Here is a 21,600-nt window from a genome sequence, read left to right on the forward strand (position 1 = left end):
GTGCTGTTTTTCATAGGGGCTGTTTTTCACTAGCTAGATCTGGGCTGTTTTTCACTAGCTAGATCTGGGCTGTTTTTCACTAGCTAGATCTGGGCTTCACTAGCTAGATCTGTGCTGTTTTTCACAAGCTAGATCTGGGCTGTTTTTCACTAGCTAGATCTGGGCTGTTTTTCACTAGCTAGATCTGGGCTGTTTTTCACTAGCTAGATCTGGGCTGTTGTTCACTAGCTAGATCTGGGCTGTTTTTCACTAGCTAGATCTGGGATGTTTTTCACTAGCTAGATCTGGGCTGTTTTTCACTAGCTAGATCTGGGCTGTTTTTCACTAGCAAGATCTGGGCTGTTTTTCACTAGCTAGATCTGGGCTGTTTTTTCCTTACCTATAATTGTTCTTTCTTGACAGCAGAAAAACTACTCCGGAAACAAACAGTCTTGTTTCTTGATTATAAAAAGTTGAAGTAAAGGTAGCTATGAGACTTGTGGTTCAGAGATTGCACTATTGCTTGACTTGTGTAAGAGTAGTTCTCACCCACTGTTGGAACCTGTCCAATAGCACTGCAGTTTACTGGTGGAAGTTGGAGCCCGTCCAATGGCAAGTCAGTTTATCTGGAACGATTGGTGCCAGTGTATCGCCGGTTCGACAAGCATTTCCTCTCCCACAGATACCCTATCAATGAGTGCCCAAGGTGTTTCAGTTAACTTGAAGGCAGGAGGGTTAAGATAAGGGCTAGATTACAGTGGCGCTATCCCACAGGGAGGCCAGAGCAGGGGAAGATCTACAAGAAAGTGTGCGGCAGCAATTACCGTAAGGCACAGTCAGAAAGGTGAAGGCCAGGAAACGTTGGCTCTTGAGTCAAAGTATTCTAGAGCTCTAGCTGTGTGATAGGATGGCAGTGAAACCTGTCTGATCTGGTGAAATCCAGCTGCCATTTGCCAAGGCAGTAAGTAATGTTGTCACACCCTGACCTTAGAGAGCTTTTATGTCTCTATTTTGGCTTGGTCAGGGTGTGATTTGGGGTGGGCATTCTATGTTCTTGTTCTATGTTTTGTATTTCTTTGTTTTGGCCGGGTATGGTTAGTCAGCTGTCCCTGATTGGGAACCATACTTAGGTAGCTTTTTCCCTCCTATGTTTTGTGGGTAGTTGTTTTCTGTTTAGTGTTCTTCACCTGACAGTACTGTTTCGGTTTCGTGTTTTCACTTTGTTATTTTTGTTTAAGTATTCAGTTCAATAAAAGTCATGAACACTCACCACGCTGCGCTTTGGTCCGATTCCTCCTCATCCGATGACGACACCCTGTTACAAATGTCTTCATTATGCATGTCACCATTCATCTTTGTTTACAGAGGGTGATCTTGTGGTTACTATACAGTGTTGTGTGGCTGAGGTGCCTATGACATTAGTTGATTTCTCATGATCATTGTGAAGGGGAATCTGTTCAAAGTCTAATTTGACTCGATTATGCATGTGATGACAATAAAGCAGCTCTGCTTTCTCCCAATATTAACCTCTGTGTGTGTGCTGACTTTAGGCTGTATTTCTGAGGATGTCCTAATATGGACACCGTAAACATTCTCAGTATGATACATTGTCAATATTTCTACATTAGTATATTTTGGTTTGGCCATGTGTTACAGATGTCAAATCTACATTAGGCCTACATTTCTCCAAGTCTCAGCCAGCTTTTTGGTACAAGCATTCGACTTAATTGTGAAGAGGGCACAGCAATGCCTCCTCCCCCTTGGGAGGCTGAAAAGATTTGACATGGGCCTTCAGACCCTCAAAACGTTATACAGCCGCACTATCGAGAGCATCTTGACTGGCAGCATCACCATTTGGTAAGACAAATGCACAACCCTGGACCGCAAAGCGCTACAAAGGTATATGCAGACAGCCCAGTGCATCGCTAGGGCCGAGCTCCCTGCCATCAAGGACCTTTAAATCAGGCGGTGTCAGAGGAAGGCCCGACAAATTTGCTAAAGACTCCGGCCACCCAAGCCATAGATTGTTCACTCTGCAAACGGTACCCAAGCATCAGCTCTCGGATCAATAGGCTCCGAGACAGCTTATACCCTCAAGCCATAAGACTGCTAAATAGCCAGTTAAATATATAAATAATGGTACCGGAACAATCTGCACTGACTCTGTCTTGCACTGACCCTACGCACACTCACTAGACTTTACATACACACTATTTACACACTCACTAGACTTTACATACACACCATTTACACACTCACTAGACTTTACATACACACCATTTACACACTCACTAGAATTCATATGCACACCATTTACACACTCACTAGACTTTACATACACACCATTTACACACCATTTACACAATCACTAGACTTTACATACACACCATGTACACACATATCGACGCAACACAAACACACATACACAGTCGTACACTCACTAACACACACTTGCTGCAACTCTGTTCTTCATTTTACTCTTATTACTATCTTATTACTATCTGATGCCTAGTCACTTTACCCTGCCTTCATATACATATCTAACTCAAATACCTTATTACTATTTACTAAAATTTCAGTCTATCGATGTGCAAAACTGATAGAGACATACCCCAAGCGACTTACAGCTGTAATCGCAGCAAAAGGTGGCGCTACAAAGTATTAACTTAAGGGGGCTGAATAATTTTTCACGCCCAATTTTTCAGTTTTTGATTTGTTAAGAAAGTTTGAAATATCCAATAAATGTTGTTCCACTTCATGATTGTGTCCCACTTGTTGTTGATTCTTCACAAAAAAATACAGTTTTATATCTTTATATCTATGTTTGAAGCCTGAAATGTGGCAAAAGGTTGCAAAGTTCAAGGGGGCAAGGGGGACGAATACCTTCGCAAGGCACTGTAGCCACATTCTTGGGTATTTCACTGTATTCCTCTTGTGTTCGTTAGTATTTCATTTTGTATTATTATTTTTTAATTCTGCATCGTTGGGAGGGTTTGTCAGTCAGCATTTCGCTGTAAAGTCTACACCTGTTGTATTCGGCGCATGTGATAAATAAAAGATAGGCCATGTGATAAACTACATTTTATTTTATGTAATTTATCTTTCTCTAAGTCTCAACCAGCTCATTGCTTCAGACATTTTGACCTAACTTTCTCCAAGTCTCAACCAGCTCTTTGGTCCAGACATTAGAGGTGAGCTGGCGGGGAGGTGTGAGAAAGCAAGAGGGACAACCTCTGCCCTGGCCATGTTTCTGATAAGTCCTGTTTAAACTTCCCCTCTGGAAAATATCAACAGCATCTCGTGCGCCCAAAACCCTCTGATCTGGTAAAAGACGGAACATCCATCAAGATGGAGTCGTGACGGGTCCCTGGCAGCTCCTTGAGGTACACTGTAACTGCCATTTAGGTTGTCAAACACACACACTGGCACACACACAGACACAGACAGACAGACAGACACACACACACACACACACACACACACACACACACACACACACACACACACACACACACACAGACACACAGACACACAGACACACAGACACAGACACACAGACACACAGACACACACACACACACACGCACACGCACGCACACACACACACACACAGTACCACACACACACACACACACAGTACCACACACACACACCTGCACTCACACAGTACCACACACACACGCACACCTGCACTCACACAGTACCACACACATACGCACACACACACACACACACTCACGCAGTACCACACACACTTACGCAGTACCACACACACACACACACACACAGCTCTAAGGGTTGTGCGATTGAATAATGACAAAGTAGTCACTCCTCTGGTAAAGCAAACAAGTGGAAGCAGGCGGAAGAAAGGTTCAAGTGGAGTAATATAGCATCCTTGCACCCTGCCATGCCTTGGGCAGCTGGCACGAGTGGAGGAATGTCCCAGACAGGTGTGATGTCAAGGTTCTTGCTGGTCCAGAACCTTCTTTCCTTCCCCGGCCTCTCCCGCATCATCTATCACTGTAGGAATTCCTCTCATTCTTCACGGGTCTCGGACCAGGTACCCCAAACAAACCTTTGGCCTCTTCTTCCTCGGTTCTGGCCACACAGCTAGAACCCCTTCTCAGTCAGCTCTTTCATGAGGTCCCCTGTGACCTAGCTAGACTGCCCAGTCATGACTCCCAGGATGGTTTGAATCCTAGAAGTAGACTGGCAAGAACAGTCATTCTCATTCAAGTCAATGTGCTGTGATGAAATTGTATTTATATGATTCAAAGCACCCTGGGAATCCTTACTGAGGGCTTTGTCCATTCTAGTAATGATATTTATATGGTTTGAATGCTGGGATCCACTAATGGGAGGGGGCTAGGTGTAGATGTCTCAGACAGCTCATGGATATACAGTATGAATGTGTTCTTTTTCTGACCATGTGACCTGACTAGGAATATCCAGGATCAAGTGTTTTTCCGGTCACATGGTCTGGGTACATGGAGATCGGCTTAGGGGTTTGAACATGTGTCTCCCATGTGCCACAAAACTGTGTTAACCCACTAGGCTAAAGTCTAGCTGCTGTGGAAAAGGAGGAACTCTGTTAATGAGTTTCACACTAAAACACACCCAACTACAGTACACACTAAAACACATCCAACTACAGTACACACTAAAACACACTCACCTACAATACACACTAAAACACATCCAACTACAGTACACACTAAAACACACCCACCTACAGTACACACTAAAACACATCACATCCAACTACAGTACACACTAAAACACATCCAACTACAGTACACACTAAAACACACCCACCTACAGTACACACTAAAACACATCACATCCAACTACAGTACTCACACATGCACAGACACACAAACAAACACACCTTCAAAAAGAGAGCGCTGGTCAGCTCAAATATTTACAGTGGAATCCGCGAGAGTGAGGAGGGGTGGAAGACATGATTTAGCAGTTTGCTCCTAGTGTTTTCCCCACATTTTTTAACACTGTGGCTCGAAGTCAAGCTGAGAAGTTTCCCAAGGCCTACTGGTATCTAAAGGCTGGTGGCCCAAGCATGAACACCACAGTCTGGGCCTGGCCCAGGGGCTTTCTCCACCCCCCCCTGGTTCCACCACCACAGTCAGGGCCCGGGCCAGGGGCTATCTCCACCCCCCTGGTTCCACCACCACAGTCAGGGCCCGGGCCAGGGGCTATCTCCACCCCCCTGGTTCCACCACCACAGTCAGGGCCCGGCCCAGGGGCTATCTCCACCCCTGGTTCCACCACCACAGTCAGGTTCCACCCCCTGGTTCCACCACCACAGTCAGGGCCCGGCCCAGGGGCTATCTCCACCCCCCTGGTTCCACCACCACAGTCAGGGCCCGGCCCAGGGGCTATCTCCACCCCCCTGGTTCCACCACCACAGTCTGGGCCTGGCCCAGGGGCTTTCTCCCCCCTGGTTCCACCACCACTATGGGCTGTCAGTGGGGCACAACACTGCCAACCCAGCCAGAGAAAGGGAGGGGAGGACACTCCCAGTTCTATCCCCCTCTCTCCTACTTCTGTGAGTCTCCCCTCTGAGCCTAGTACTTCGCTAGGTTTTTCCTTCCAGCTGTAAATGACTTATTCTTAATTGATGTTAAAAAGTGATTTTTAAATACATTTGATTGATTGATGGATTGATTGACAGGAGTACAGAGGGTGGATTACTAACCTGTTCTCATGCTGGATGTGTAAGGTTCTGTATGTATTTTCTTATTCAACCTTGTGTTCTGTTTCGTTGTGTTCTTGAACGTAGCCCTGTTTCTTTGTGTTCATGAACGTAGCCCTGTCTTTTTATTCATTGGTTTCACCTGTGTTAGTTACTCACCTGGTCTCATCAGCTTCTTATTTAGTTAAGTTCATTCTGTTTGTGCCTTTGTGAGGCATTGTTTGCTTTAACTCAACTTAGCCTTTTCCTAGTTTGTTTGTGAGAACCAGTTACAGCCTTCAGTCCTAGTTTTGATTCACCTGCCTGTTTGCCTACCTGTGTATAACCATTGTCTGCCTGTGACCACGAATCCTGCCTTCTGTGAAGGTGAAATAAACACCAGCCACATTCTGCTTGTGAATCTACACCTTTTTATCCCTGAGAATTCATTACACCTTTTTCTCCCTGAGTATTCATTACACCTTTTTCTCCATGAGTATTCATTACACCTTTTTCTCCCTGAGAATTCATTACACCTTTTTCTCCCTGAGTATTCATTACACCTTTTTCTCCCTGAGTATTCATTACACCTTTTTCTCCCTGAGTATTCATTACACCTTTTTCTCCCTGAGTATTCATTACACCTTTTTCTCCCTGAGTATTCATTACACCTTTTTCTCCCTGAGTATTCATTACACCTTTTTCTCCCTGAGTATTCATTACACCTTTTTCTCCCTGAGTATTCATTACACCTTTTTCTCCCTGAGTATTCATTACACCTTTTTCTCCCTGAGAATTCATTACACCTTTTTCTCCTGAGAATTCATTACACCTTTTTCTCCCTGAGTATTCATTACACCTTTTTCAAAGTATTCATACACCTTTTTCTCCCTGAGAATTCATTACACCTTTTTCTCCCTGAGTATTCATTACACCTTTTTCTCCCTGAGTATTCATTACACCTTTTTCTCCCTGAGTATTCATTACACCTTTTTCTCCCTGAGAATTCATTACACCTTTTTCTCCCTGAGTATTCATTACACCTTTTTCTCCCTGAGAATTCATTACACCTTTTTCTCCCTGAGAATTCATTACACCTTTTTCTCCCTGAGAATTCATTACACCTTTTTCTCTGAGAATTCATTACACCTTTTTCTCCCTGAGTATTCATTACACCTTTTTATCCCTGAGTATTCATTACAGAGTATTCATTACACCTTTTTCTCCCTGAGTATTCATTACACCTTTTTCTCCCTGAGAATTCATTACACCTTTTTCTCCCTGAGAATTCATTACACCTTTTCTCCCTGAGAATTCATCACACCTTTTTCTCCCTGAGTATTCATTACACCTTTTTCTGTGAGTATTCATTACACCTTTTTTCTCCCTGAGTATTCATTACACCTTTTTCTCCCTGAGAATTCATTACACCTTTTTCTCCCTGAGTATTCATTACACCTTTTTCTCCCTGAGTATTCATTACACCTTTTTCTCCCTGAGTATTCATTACACCTTTTTCTCCCTGAGAATTCATTACACCTTTTTCTCCCTGAGTATTCATTACACCTTTTTCTCCCTGAGTATTCATTACACCTTTTTCTCCCTGAGTATTCATTACACCTTTTTCTCCCTGAGTATTCATTACACCTTTTTCTCCCTGAGAATTCATTACACCTTTTTCTCCCTGAGTATTCATTACACCTTTTTCTCCCTGAGTATTCATTACACCTTTTTCTCCCTGAGTATTCATTACACCTTTTTCTCCCTGAGAATTCATTACACCTTTTTCTCCCTGAGTATTCATTACACCTTTTTCTCCCTGAGTATTCATTACACCTTTTTCTCCCTGAGTATTCATTACACCTTTTTCTCCCTGAGTATTCAGTACACCTTTTTCTCCCTGAGTATTCATTACACCTTTTTCTCCCTGAGTATTCATTACACCTTTTTATCCCTGAGAATTCATTACAGGATGTACAGGACCAACTCTACTATCATTGTTATACTAAACACAGATCATAGTGAATTATACCTCATTCAAATACATTCCTCTCTCTTGACATTCTGTGAGCACGTCATCACAGAGACATATAGTTCTTGACATTCTGTGAGCACGTCATCTCAGAGACATATAGTTCTTGACATTCTGTGAGCACGTCATCACAGAGACATATAGTTCTTGACATTCTGTGAGCACGTCATCACAGAGACATATAGTTCTTGACATTCTGTGAGCATGTCATCACAGAGACATATAGTTCTTGACATTCTGTGAGCATGTCATCACAGAGACATATAGTTCTTGACATTCTGTGAGCATGTCATCACAGAGACATATAGTTCTTGACATTCTGTGAGCACGTCATCACAGAGACATATAGTTCTTGACATTCTGTGAGGATGTCATCACAGAGACATATAGTTCTTGACATTCTGTGAGCATGTCATCACAGAGACATATAGTTCTTGACATTCTGTGAGCACGTCATCACAGAGACATATAGTTCTTGACATTCTGTGAGCACGTCATCACAGAGACATATAGTTCTTGACATTCTGTGAGCATGTCATCACAGAGACATATAGTTCTTGACATTCTGTGAGCATGTCATCACAGAGACATATAGTTATTGACATTCTGTGAGGATGTCCTCACAGAGAAATCGTTCTTGACATTCTGTGAGCATGTCATCACAGAGACATATAGTTCTTGACATTCTGTGAGCATGTCATCACAGAGACATATAGTTCTTGACATTCTGTGAGCATGTCATCACAGAGACATATAGTTCTTGACATTCTGTGAGCATGTCATCACAGAGACATATAGTTCTTGACATTCTGTGAGCATGTCATCACAGAGACATATAGTTCTTGACATTCTGTGAGCATGTCATCACAGAGACATATAGTTCTTGACATTCTGTGAGCATGTCATCACAGAGACATATAGTTCTTGACATTCTGTGAGCATGTCATCACAGAGACATATAGTTCTTGACATTCTGTGAGCATGTCATCACAGAGACATATAGTTCTTGACATTCTGTGAGCATGTCATCTCAGAGACATATAGTTCTTGACATTCTGTGAGCATGTCATCTCAGAGACATATAGTTCTTGACATTCTGTGAGCATGTCATCACAGAGACATATAGTTCCGCGAGGAACATGTACTGTATACGCTGATCTATTTAGTAAGCAGAGGAGTATAATTCCAAATGCCTTCCACTTACTGTAGTAATAACCTGGACATGCATTGTGCACATTCTGCAGAAATCACAGTATCACATCTCAACAGTTGAACAAACCTCTCGACAAACAGTGAGGTGTAATGACTTAAGCCTGCTGTTATTAGAGTCGTATTACCTTGATGAGCTCTGAAATCAGGATAATTATACATTTTCCAACTGGTGATGAAGGAAAAACAACCCAACCCCAAACTTATCTAATTCTCTCCTTCTCCCCAACATGTATTTTGGGGGTATAGTGTTTCTGTGGCTTATGTCATCCAGCTTGAGTTGACAGACAGAGGACCTACTTTCTTGGCCGGCACCACTTTCAGTCAGCCAATGAGACGGAGCATTGTAATTACAGGTACGGCTGTCAGGCCAATCAGGGTTGATTTGAATGAAAATGCCAGGTCGTGACCCCTGGAGGCTACCTAGCAACACAGGTGAGGCCGTATCCTGGCACACTGCCCTTTTTCTGGACCATATACAGTATTGCTGAAGCGAAACCTTCAGATTTTCAATGAGCACTTTAATTTAGTTTGTTTCTATGTATGTTGTTCTGAACCGTGGATCCAGAAAAGTAGTGTTCACATACAGTAGACCACATTAGAGATTAGTGTTCACACATACAGTAGACCACATTGGAGATTAGTGTTCACACATACAGTAGGCCACATTAGAGATTAGTGTTCACACATACAGTAGACCACATTAGAGATTAGTGTTCACACATACAGTAGACCACATTAGAGATTAGTGTTCACACATACAGTAGACCACATTAGAGATTAGTGTTCACACATACAGTAGACCACATTAGAGATTAGTGTTCACACATACAGTAGACCACATTAGAGATTAGTGTTCACACATACAGTAGACCATATTAGAGATTAGTGTTCACACCTACAGTAGACCACATTAGAGATTAGTGTTCACACATACAGTAGACCACATTAGAGATTAGTGTTCACACATACAGTAGACCACATTAGAGATTAGTGTTCACACATACAGTAGACCACATTAGAGATTAGTGTTCACACATACAGTAGACCACATTAGAGATTAGTGTTCACACCTACAGTAGACCACATTAGAGATTAGTGTTCACACATACAGTAGACCATATTAGAGATTAGTGTTCACACATACAATAGACCACATTAGAGATTAGTGTTCACACATACAGTAGACCACATTAGAGATTAGTGTTCACACATACAGTAGACCACATTAGAGATTAGCTTTCACACACAGTAGACCACATTAGAGATTAGTGTTCACACATACAGTAGACCACATTAGAGATTAGTGTTCACACCTACAGTAGACCACATTAGAGATTAGTGTTCACACATACAGTAGACCATATTAGAGATTAGTGTTCACACATACAATGGATCACATTAGAGATTAGTGTTCACACATACAGTAGACCACATTAGAGATTAGTGTTCACACATACAGTAGACCACATTAGAGATTAGTGTTCACACATACAGTAGACCACATTAGATATGAATTGTAATGCTATTATTTGGTTGTAATCCAGGAATATAAAGCAATAGAAACACTGTACATGAAAAATGAACATTACTCCACTGGTTTCTCTCTCGTCTTGTAACGTCCTTAATGTTTTTGATTGAATACATCAAAAGCTGCACCATAAGGAGAGTTGGGAGAAAGACATCTTCAATCTATTAGGTGTCAAACTTCAAGTAGCCCAACAAAGCACATGTGCCAACACATTATGCTGAAAATGATATTTCCACAACAACTTTCCCAAACATTCACTGCTCATCATTACACACACTATTACACACACTACACAACTCAATCACAGTAACAACTCAAAAAGTAAACACATTATTAGAATTGCGTAATGATACATTGTTATTATCATTATTGTTATTATTATTACTATTATTATTATCATCAGTATTACTAACATGATGATTTAAATATCATTACCATCATTGCTTCTGCTAAATTCTAGAGTTTATGATGTCACTGAATAATGTTTAACAGCACTGCTTAGTACATCGAACAAATAACATTCTATTTCAACCTTAAAAATGTGTATGTGGAACTTTATATTCGGATTAGGTTTCGAAAATGAAATACCCGGATTAGTGGCTGAACCCTCTCTACAAAGCGCCCATTGTCGCAGACCAAACAAGTTCTGGCGCTCGCCCAACAAGGTTGACCTTACTGCTGGTGACACATTTGTTTCGTTTCATTTAGGCAGCGTTATTTATTTGGGTGGTACCTACTTTTGTGCTTTTCATGTCAATCAAAATGTTATAATACAGTAGTTTGAAATGTGAAGCAGCTCATGCATTGATTATTTGTGTTATTGATTATTTAACTTGTGTTATTGATTATTTAACTTGTGTTATTATTGATGGTGTTGTTGTTGTAATTAGTATTAACATATAATAATGATCACGACCTAAATATATATTTAATAATTTTTCGAAATCGAAAGTATTGACGAGTAGTCTTGAAAACTACACTTAACATGAGCAAATAATGGAGCAGCGAGAAAAAGAAAGAGATCAAAGAGAGAGAGAGATAAATCACCTTCAATTGAAACATTTAAATTGAGAGGGAAAGCGCAAGAGAGCGAGAGAGAGAGAAAGAGAGATAGAGAAGAGAGAGATAAAGTTGATAAACACTATTAGCTGTAGGGCCTATAAGAAAACATGTATTTGCCAATTAACACTATATTATGCCATATAGATACAGTGTCACTTTAACAATTAGTAAAAAATAATTGACTCATTATACAATATGTGCGGACGGAGAGAATGAATTTAGAAGTATCTCTCATTGCGGTTCCTATGTAGCTATTACTTATGGAACTATAGGCCTATATATCCACAATTACAAACATGGTGAGAGCGACCATTATGTTTACTATGATTATAAAGTATTTTCAACATTATTTTATGAAGATGAGCATTCACTTCTAATCATCTGTTGGTCTACTCACCGCTGACATTATGGGGACGTCACAGCCCTTCAGTGGAGTTTCTGGACTGTTGTCTCCCCTATTGGTCAAAATAGACGGTGCTGATGTACGGTGGCACGGAGAGCAGTTGGTGTTGTGTAACAATCCACATCAAATTACAGAAAGCATTCAGCAGGAGATACCACAAAAACAAGACAGCTACTATGGGCTTTACTGAATTATATTAAGCAGATACTGTATGTTTACGTAGGTTAATAGGCCTGGCCAATTTACATCAGTATAACAGTTTCTGTGGCTGAGTATTTGATATGCCAAATCATGGTCAGTAACTGTACTTCTTCATATGAAATTAGCTAGTCTGGTATCCATTTCAAAACGCAACTCTACATCTTCGTAGATGTATTTTCAGAATGAATTTAGTTTGTTTTTATTGAAAATACAAGTGCTACAATAAATAAAAACAAACAATAAAGTAAGAAAATGTACTTGAATAAGACAATAGAGTTGGTCATGTTTTTATGTTTAATACTTTAATCGAAAGATGGACACATGACAAACTGGTGGTTATACCAGACAATATATATTTGAACATTTGTATATTTCGTTATTTGAGTAAAATATACCAATAATGAACACAAACAAGTATCGAGGCAACATTACTCTATGATTACATGCTTATAATAAAATAATAAATTATGAATTATTGAATAAATGAACATTTTCCGACAAAAGTAAAAATAATTTAACAAATTAACATACTTTATTTGGTGTTATGTCCCTCTCTCTGTTGTTGACTGAAGATTGGGGGGAGCGCAGAGTCAAATTTCGTCTCCGCCTCCTAAAAATGTTCACCCAATCGCTTCCTTCCTGACTTGGACCAGTCTATAAATACAGGCTTCTCACTGAAAGTATATTCATAATTCTCTCAATGATCTTGGAACATTAAATTGCGACCTTATGTCAGAAGTGGTTTTATTTCCAAGAGAAGTATACATTAGAGTGCGTTTGCAGCGCGCCTATCCCATCGGGTCGCAAGGAAACGTGCTTTGAATAGGCGACTTTTGAAAGGACTTCACGTTAACATTCTGACAGTTTGCTGGAGTGCATCTTTGTCAACCAATTTGCGCACCGAACTCAGTGCCATTCATTACAGCCCGTGGGCACAGCAGCAGTTGGATTCTAAAGTCTTGATAGGAAGGAATTTTTCCCTCCAAGAGCAATTCATTGCATTAGCTCAGCGGTCATTTTTTTCGCATGAATCTACTCGACCCCTTCCTGAAGATGACAGACGAACAGGAGAAGTGTTTCTCTGACGCTCCAAGCCCCAGCATGTCTGAGGATTCGGTCGGCTCGCCGTGCCCGTCTGGCTCCGGTTCCGACACCGAGAATACCAGGCCGTCCGATAATCATCTCTTACTGGGTCCAGACGGCGTGCTCGGCGAGTTCAAGAAGGCTGACCAAGACAAGTTCCCTGTATGTATCAGAGATGCGGTGTCTCAGGTGCTGAAGGGTTACGACTGGACCTTGGTGCCCATGCCCGTCCGACTGAACGGCTCCAGCAAAAACAAGCCCCATGTCAAGAGACCCATGAACGCGTTCATGGTGTGGGCTCAAGCCGCCCGGAGGAAACTGGCGGACCAGTACCCACATCTCCACAATGCAGAACTCAGCAAAACCCTGGGAAAACTCTGGAGGTAGGTTACAACTCCTTATCATCACTTTTCCCCGCCGTTGAGGATATTTTTTATTTGATCAACTAATATTGTGCTATTCACAAATAGCTTCTTAGATAAAGCTTGAATTTATAGCAGTGTGAATAAGTTATTTGGAAAGATGTCTGGTGTATAGCTACATTTGCAATTCAATAGTGTAAACTACGGGCATAAATTCGATTCGAAGTTGAAGTTTTCAAATATTGGGCTATAATAATAACATCTTAATAATAATAATTACAGTACTTGTTTCAACACTTCGAAAACGTGTAATATAATAAGATACTTGTTCCAGATTACTCAACGAAGGCGAGAAGCGTCCGTTCGTAGAGGAGGCTGAACGCTTGAGGGTGCAGCACAAGAAAGATCACCCGGACTACAAGTACCAGCCCAGAAGGAGAAAATCCGTGAAGAACGGGCAGAGCGAGCCAGAGGACGGCGAACAGACCCACATCTCTTCCGGTGACATCTTTAAAGCTCTCCAGCAAGCCGACTCGCCCGCGTCCAGCATGGGAGAAGTGCATTCTCCCAGTGAACATTCAGGTAAGAACAATTTATTCGAACAAATCATTAAATTGTCGTTCTACATAATACCAGGTTTACTCAAACTTGCTTTTGGTCGATATAATCATGTTATAATATAATCATGTTAAAGTAGAATGGGAATCACTATTATGCCGGTGAAATAAAATAGTTATATATAGTTATAGTTATATAGTTATATAACTCCATATATATATATATCTTTATATTGAAATGCCTCTACTCTCCTATTCAGAACGTGAATATCAGTGCCTTTAGGGCTCTCATGAACTAACACACCTGTCAATGATTTGTGGTTTTTACAAGCCATCATGCAAATCTACCACCTGTCTTTACTCTGCCCACTTATCTCTTCCTCTTTAAAGCACATTAGATAATGGCACCATTCCCTTCATGGCGGGAAACTCTGAAATCTTATTTGCACTTTCTTAATTTCCAAGCATATCTTTATTAGCTCCCTGGTTGCATCATTTGTGTCAATACTATCATGATGGTGTGCAGTGAGATTAACTCTTTGTTTTTCGACCAGCAGGCCAGTCCCAGGGCCCACCTACACCACCGACCACCCCCAAAACAGACCTGGCTGTGGGCAAGGCCGACCTGAAGCGTGAGGGCCGCCTGCAAGAGGGCACGGGCCGCCAGCTCAACATCGACTTCCGAGACGTGGATATCGGTGAGCTGAGCAGCGACGTCATCTCCAACATCGAGGCCTTCGATGTCCATGAGTTCGACCAGTACTTACCGCCCCACGGGCACCCCGGCATGCCCGGGATCAACGGCGCCCAGACGAGCTACACGGGCAGCTACCGCGGCATCAGCTCCAGCTCCATTGGCCAGGTGGGTGCTGGAGGCCATGGCTGGATGTCCAAGCAGCAGCAGCACCCCATCTCCATCCTGAGTGGAGGTGGAGGTACTGGGGAGAGCAAGGCCAGAGCCAGGGGAGAACCACTCAGATCAAGACGGAGCAGCTGAGCCCCAGTCACTACAGTGAGCAGCAGGGCTCCCCTCCCCAGCATGTCACCTATGGTTCATTCAACCTGCAGCACTACAGCGCCTCATCTTACCCCTCAATTACCCGCACCCAGTATGACTATTCTGATCACCAGGGCGGCGCCAACTCTTATTATAGCCATGCAGGTGCCCAAGGCTCAGGGCTCTATTCCTTCAGCAGCTATATGAGCCCCAGCCAGAGGCCCATGTATACCCCCATCGCCGACCCCACCGGAGTGCCCTCGGTGCCCACCCAGACCCACAGTCCACAGCACTGGGAGCAGCAGCCTGTCTACACACAGCTCTCCAGGCCCTGAGAGTCCAGAAGTTAGAGGTCAGCCCTTAGCACAGACTGTCCCATAACAACCCATCTCCTACCAGAGACTCTTATCTCCCAGAATCCTCGGGGGCCCACAGGCCTCTACGCCAACACACCCTCCACCGCCAATATAAAACATTCAAGAACTTTTTCAAAGTAATGAACATTTATTATCTTTGGAACAACGGCTCACGACAGTGCCTTTTTTAACGCTCGGAGTTGTGATTATATTTTTATAGGTATAATGTTAAAAGAAACTCAGTTTTGAAAAGAGGAATCCTCCGTGAGGATATATTTGTTATTAATATTTTAGTATGTACTGTGTATGTGTTCTGAACTGTCTTTTGGTACTATATCTTTCGGGGGATTTATAAGTTAATGAGGAAGAGATGCTTTAGGTGAACAACGTCCCCGCGGCCTTACTTCTCGCTCATGTATTTTTGTACAGGAACAGGAAGTCAAAAGAAAATAGTCCCCCTACTCACTGCCTGTCCTCTTTTAATACATTCTGCTTTGATTCTCATGTACATATCTTACTGTAATTGTTTACGAGATCTTATAAGAACTGAGCAAAGTTGGTGTTTAAATAGTTTATGGCGTGACTTATGTGACCATGTCATCAGTGAATTAGACAAATTATCGCTATTTTCTTGTTGCTGCGTTAGCAATTAACACATCAGCACAAGTTATTGTGTTGGGAATGCTAATAGCATTAGAAAGTGCCATATAGTTACACCAGGGGCCTTACTGACTGTGTTGGTAGATGTGACTGAGAAATGCTTTGTATTGCCTTCATGCCGTTGGTGCCTGTTGAAGCGCAGTAGAGAGACTCTTTACATTAGCGATGCTGGCGCAGCAGTGGAGCCTAGAAACCACAGCTGAGTTCTCACTTCCTGTCTGTGGAGAGATACAGGAAGTGGCCTTTGACCCCCAGCAGTCTCCCTTCCAGTTGTCGTTCCTCTGGCCTCTTATTCCTCCCAGTCTTAACATCTAATTTATTCATTAGCAATTAATTTTATTTGAAAAGTAATAACTATTTTGCATTTTATTCCTTTTTAATTCAGCAGCGACTAATTGAGATGAGAAAATATTAACTCTTCTGCAGATGGGTTAGCTGTTTCGATGTGGTACAAATTGTTCTAAGCATCTTTGTTTATTTATAATTTGTAAATGTTTTCAGTTGAAATAGTTATTTTGATGATCTAGTTGTGTACAGATGAATTGTGATTGTGATCAGACTTGATCTGAAATATGGAAAAAAGAAAAAGCTGGGCCTTGTTTTATTCTGACAGATATGGATTTCATGGTTATTGGAGCTGTGGCTGCAGTGTGAAGATGTCTATCATGGTTATTGGAGCTGTGGCTGCAGTGTGAAGATGTCTATCATGGTTATTGGAGCTGTGGCTGCAGTGTGAAGATGTCTATCATGGTTATTGGAGCTGTGGCTGCAGTGTGAAGATGTCTTTCATGGTTATTGGAGCTGTGGCTGCAGTGTGAAGATGTCTTTCATGGTTATTGGAGCTGTGGCTGCAGTGTGAAGATGTCTTTCATGGTTATTGGAGCTGTGGCTGCAGTGTGAAGATGTCTTTCATGGTTATTGGAGCTGTGGCTGCAGTGTGAAGATGTCTATCATGGTTATTGGAGATGTGGCTGCAGTGTGAAGATGTCTTTCATGGTTATTGGAGCTGTGGCTGCAGTGTGAAGATGTCTTTCATGGTTATTGGAGCTGTGGCTGCAGTGTGAAGATGTCTTTCATGGTTATTGGAGCTGTGGCTGCAGTGTGAAGATGTCTTTCATGGTTATTGGAGCTGTGGCTGCAGTGTGAAGATGTCTTTCATGGTTATTGGAGCTGTGGCTGCAGTGTGAAGATGTCTTTCATGGTTATTGGAGCTGTGGCTGCAGTGTGAAGATGTCTTTCATGGTTATTGGAGCTGTGGCTGCAGTGTGAAGATGTCTTTCATGGTTATTGGAGCTGTGGCTGCAGTGTGAAGATGTCTTTCATGGTTATTGGAGCTGTGGCTGCAGTGTGAAGATGTCTTTCCATAGAATCACCAGCATACTTTTTTGTTTTTGAAAAAAGTTGTGTTCTTTATTCTCTATTCCATATCTTAGTTCTCATGTTGGCATCTTTGTAATTCAACTGAATTCTTGTTTTCCTAGGTAAAACACGCCATTGTCTTAAAAGAAGCTTATCTTTTGTATTATATTGTTTGCAATAAAAGAAAACATATTGAAAATAAACTCTATGGTTCTGTTTCAGATATTCAGAGAATGTTATTCTAGATGCAGTATATACATGCACCCTAGTAGGGGGGTGAACAGTTTTATCCACTACATTTCTGGAAGTCTCTATCATGTCAACTTAGGAGCAGTGGGGTTCCTTTATACCCATAATGCAATGCTTTGTAAGGGAAGTCGACCCACGCTGAGAGAAAACAGTAAGATGGAGAAGTCGTCTAATGACTCACATTAAAAAGGAGGTCAGAACCACTGCAGAACATCAAACAGGAGAAAACACTTAACTTATAAAATAAAGAAAAACTATTTAAAGTAGAAACAAAACACAAAACAATATTAACATTGTACAACATTGAATCCATGTAAATCGACTAGCCAGTTCCTATGCTATAACCTGTCACCTACGTAGATACTACCACTGTAGAATCAGAATAGGCCTGTGTGTGTAACTTCTCAAGGCCAACATTTGACATTCATTTGTCATGTAAAATACCCTGATGAAGGAATGTCCAAAAGGGTTTAACAAACTATTAACTTTAATCCTTACCATAATCCTAACCTTAACCATAACCCTTACCTTAACCATAAACCTAACCCTAACCCTTATTTTCAACATTTCCCTAACTGTAACCTTAGCAAGCAGTTGCTTATCAACAGATAGTTTGATAGTATGAGCATCTACAGATGGACCATCCAAATAAAGTGTTACTACAAATGATTTTCAAAGCAAACTTCCATTGTCCTCCCTAGAGTTCCTGAATATATTTACATTGTCATCTTGCTCCACTCTTTATATTCGTACTCCTTGGTTGGTGAGCCAGGGGGCTACTAGCTTCCTTTCATCCTGTCCTGCAGGCTTCCCATACCATGAGGTCACCGGGCCATCAGTACTACGGCCTATTGGGATGATGTATGTCCACACCCCTTCCCCTACCATGTATACCCCACTGCTTAGAGAAACAAACTGCACATAAAATGCTGTTTATTCATTACCAGCCATAACATACTGGGATTGCGCCACCCTCTATAGATCAATGACAATGTAAACACAATCAGTGGCTAGGTTGGGGAACTTCATGTTGGGAGAATGTTGCTTTCATGTTGAAAGTTAGAGGTAGGGTCTCGGGTGACATCTCTGTCCTCACGTCAAGTGGACTGGATCTCTACCACCAACCCACCACTACCTCACTACCTCACTGACTGGCTGTACAGACTGGACTGATAGCACTCACCCCCTATTTCATAATACTCTATAATGTATACTGAGATCTGTGGACTCACTGGCTGTTTGCCCAAAACCGGGTCTCATAGTGTGTTGTAGCCATCCCTTTTATTGTTATCGGGCCTTACAAGCTGTCCTGGAACCAGTAATATGCACCACCTTAGTGTGCGATGACTGAATACTATACTGGTCCTGTATAGGGAACTTTAACTGTGCATCAAAGGTTAGAATAGAGAAGTGCCCAAATGTCAAATATAATACACCAATGACATCAGACAAAAACAGGGGAATTAAACAGTGTCGTACAAGATACCCATCTCACCATGGCCGGCTCAAACAAATCAATCAATCAATCAATCAAACATATTTATAAAGCCCTTTTTACATCAGTCACTGAACTTGACTTTTAAAGGTTTAGAATCCCAGCCCTTGTCTGGTGTCTGCAGTGTGGTAATGTACAGTAGTGTCTGAGTTGGGGATGGTGGTCTGCTTGACCACCAGCCTGGTTATGTAGAACTGTTTTTGGTTAACGTGGAGGTTGACAGCTTCCCCTCTTTCCCCCTTCCCCACAGCAGGAGGCAGCAGTCTGTGTAAGACCCAGACCCCCTCGTGCCAAGATCCCCAGAGATCCCCTGAGACACATCCATCACTGCCTCTCTGCAGGGGGGGGAAGAGTGGTGAGAGAGAGAGAGAGAGAGAGAGAGAGGGAGAGGGGAGAGAGAGAGAAGGGGGTGAGGGGGGGGGGCAGGGGGATGGTCCAGGAGGAAAACCAGGTGGAAGAGGAGAGCAGCCGAGGATGGTCCACTGGAAAGGAGGAAAACCAGGGAGAGAAGAGTGGAGAGAGAGAAAGAAGGGGGGGAGAAGGAAGAGAGGGGGAGAGAGAGAGAGAGGGGAGAGAGAGAGGAGAGAGAGGAGAGAGAGAGGGGAGAGAGAGAGAGGAGAGAGAGAGAGAGAGAGAAGGGGGTGAGAAGGAAGAGAGGGGGGAGAGAGAGAGGGAGAGAGAGAGAGGGAGAAGAGAAGGGGGGGGTGAGAAGGAAGAGGGGGGGGAGAGAGGAGAGGGAGAGAGAGAGAGAGAGAGAGAGGGGGGGGTGAGAAGGAAGAGAGGGGGGAGAGAGAGAGGGAGAGAGAGAGGGGAGAGAGAGAGAGAAAGAAGGGGGTGAGAAGGAAGGGGGGAGAAGGAGGGAGAGAGAGGGAGAGAGAGAGGGAAAGAGAGAGAGAGGGAGAGAGAGGGAGAGGAGAGAGGTGGAGAGAGAGAGGGAGAGAGAGAGGGGAGATGGGGATAGACAAAGATAGAAGAGAAACAGAGGTGGAGAGATTATACAGAGAAACAGTAATTAGTGTATTGAATGTAGTCTGTACTATTGTCATTGAACACAGATGGAACAGTGATTCTTCTACTTATATGGTGTCATACAGGGTTTGGCTTTTCCTCTTCTTACAGTCCTGTCATTTCCCAACAGCAGCCTTGCCCTGGACCTCACACCTTCTCTCAAAAACAGCACAGAGAGAAGGCAAGAATAAGTGAGAGAGGACTAATGTCCAAGACATCTGAGAAAATCATCAACACACACTCCTACCATGTGTGTGTGTGTGTGCGTGCGGCATGCATGTGTGTGTGTGAAACAGGATCGCACACACTCATGCAGAAATGTGCACACAGATATCCACAGTCCCTGGTCATTACAATACTGTGGGCTGTAACAGAGTCCCTGGTCATTACAATACTGTGGGCTGTAACAGAGTCCCTGGTCATTACAATACTGTGGGCTGTAACAGAGTCCCTGGTCATTACAATACTGTGGGCTGTAACAGAGTCCCTGGTCATTACAATACTGTGGGCTGTAACAGAGTCCCTGATCATTACAATACTGTGGGCTGTAACAGAGTCCCTGGTCATTACAATACTGTGGGCTGTAACAGAGTCCCTGGTCATTACAGTACTGTGGGCTGTAACAGAGTCCCTGGTCATTACAATACTGTGGGATGTAACAGAGTCCCTTATCATTACAATACTGTGGGCTGTAACAGAGTCCCTGGTCATTACAGTACTGTGGGCTGTAACTGAGTCCCTGGTCATTACAATACTGTGGGCTGTAACAGAGGGTGCTGCTCACCCTGAAATAAAACTAGGGCAGTGACCATGGACCACTTTCACTGGATTTCATCAGATTAGTGTGTCATGTGCCGTAACAGCCTTATAGCCCAGACCCAAGCAGGAAATGACATCAGACTACGAGGCCTTCCCTTCTTGCTGCTGGCATGGCTGTGACTCATTGAAGGGGCACTGCCATGGCCACATTGGAGCCTCACCCAGTAGTAGACAAACAGAGTAAGGGACATAACCCATCAGCTTCACAACAGCCGTCCACAAGGAAGTGCAATGAATACGTAATACAAGGAAATATATTCACGATCCAGGGCAAAGTTTCTGCCAAGGTACAGATCTAGGATCAGCTTCCCCTTGCCCAAGCCTTACATTAACCCTTAGTGGGGATGATGCAAAACTGATCCAAGATCAGCGTCTAAGGGAAACTTCTCCATACACCCACATTCACAGGAGGTTTAGGGGCAAAGGAGGACAACAATAGTTGTAATGAAGGAAATAAAAACATTGGGGATCAATCAATCTCAATCAATTTAATTTATTAAGCCCTTTTTACATCAGCAGTTGTGACTGTGCTTTACTGTGACAGTAGAG

General features: G+C 42.7%; 1 pseudogene; it reads left to right on the top strand.

Annotated features, from left to right (window-relative positions):
• Positions 1 to 12,783: 12,783 nt before the first annotated feature.
• Positions 12,784 to 17,683, top strand: LOC135554742 (transcription factor Sox-9-B-like; annotated as a pseudogene).
• Positions 17,684 to 21,600: the final 3,917 nt, after the last annotated feature.

This window comes from Oncorhynchus masou, chromosome 14, assembly GCF_036934945.1.
Source record: "Oncorhynchus masou masou isolate Uvic2021 chromosome 14, UVic_Omas_1.1, whole genome shotgun sequence".
NCBI classification, from domain to species: domain Eukaryota; kingdom Metazoa; phylum Chordata; class Actinopteri; order Salmoniformes; family Salmonidae; genus Oncorhynchus; species Oncorhynchus masou.